Raw genomic sequence first — 1,587 nt, 5'->3', positions numbered from 1 at the left:
ATATATATACAAATATATACATATATACACACATACATATATGTATATATATATATACATATATATCTCTATATATTTACATATACATACATACATATATATATATATATATATATATGAATATACAGAAAAATATATTCTATAATCGTACATGTTTCCATGTATACATGACCTAGACATATTGACACCCATACATACATGCAGTAATATGCATGTGTATGTATATGAATATGTATGTATAAACGAACGTTTAATTTTGAATATGAGGAAACATATTTACGTGTGTATGTGGATGCTTGTGCATGTGTATAATAATATATAATAAGCGGGAAACTTCCTTATTAGCGATATTAAACTCTATCTTTCTCTATGAGTGTATCGACATGTAAGTTAACTGTTCCGAAACACCGGTTATTATACTTACTAACAAACGATATATTCATTTTCTATGAGTATTTTGTTTTAGGTTGTGTGTTGGGCAAATATTTTCAGATGGTTTTATTCTGTTGCCTGATTAACTTACTGACTATTGTGTCCTGTGCTATTATTCAATTTCCTGTATTATTCTTTAACTTGAGTCTATGCGGGAACCCCTCACTCAAATGTTCAGAAAAATATATCGACCACGTTCTTTTTCTCAACTTAGTACTTGTAATCGAATTCTGTTTATCAAACCACGTAGTTATGGATTTAAGAGGCATAATGAAAAAGAATATCTGTTTTCGACTAGTTTAAACAAACATATATACAAAACCACATACAGGTATATATACGAATGGGTTCTGAAAAGTTCCTGGCTTTGGGTAAAAGAAAATTCAGAAAATCAGTTAATTATGATTTTATTCAATATATTCGGCTCTTAGATTCACACACCTATTACAGCGATCCTTTAGTTTTCTAAGCCCTGTAAAAGAACTCGGAATGTTGGGCCTCGAATCAGGCCTTTTGCTAGTTGACATATATACATAATACATAATACACACATATGGAAAGAGGGTGCGAAAGAGTGAGCGGGTGAGAAAGAGAGAGAGAGAGAGAAAAAGAGACTTACACAGGACAGGCGTGTGTGGTCTAGCGATTAACATGCTCGGAACACGATAATGTCTAGTGTTTAACTTTTAGACTAGCGGTGCCTTGTGTCCTCGACCAATCAAGGCTCGTCATTTCTTGTCCACCAATGATTTGGTTGGACGGTATAAGACCAAAATTGGAGGCATGGGGTACATATCTAACGATGATGCCCGGTACAGGGTATCAAATCTTTTGGATGATTAAATATATTGTGTGTCGATTATCCTTTCGCCTCTCTTTCTTAAAAAATACTATTTTGATTTATATGACCTCGTCAATCAGTAAATGCCATCTATCAGGTATAGCTACGGTTGGTTTTTCGACTTGTAATAATAATGTTCGTTGTGAACATAATCATGGCAAAGAACATGACAAAAGCAATGACGAATATGAAGATGATACGGATGATGGTGGGACATAATGCTGTTGCAGACGATTTTCAGGATGACGATCAATTTGATGCTGATAATGACGATGATGACGATATCAATGACGAGGAGGAGGAGGAGAAGGAGG

This window comes from Octopus bimaculoides, chromosome 8 (assembly GCF_001194135.2).
Source record: "Octopus bimaculoides isolate UCB-OBI-ISO-001 chromosome 8, ASM119413v2, whole genome shotgun sequence".
Lineage (NCBI taxonomy): Eukaryota > Metazoa > Mollusca > Cephalopoda > Octopoda > Octopodidae > Octopus > Octopus bimaculoides.
Note: the sequence above shows the minus strand (reverse complement) of the source record.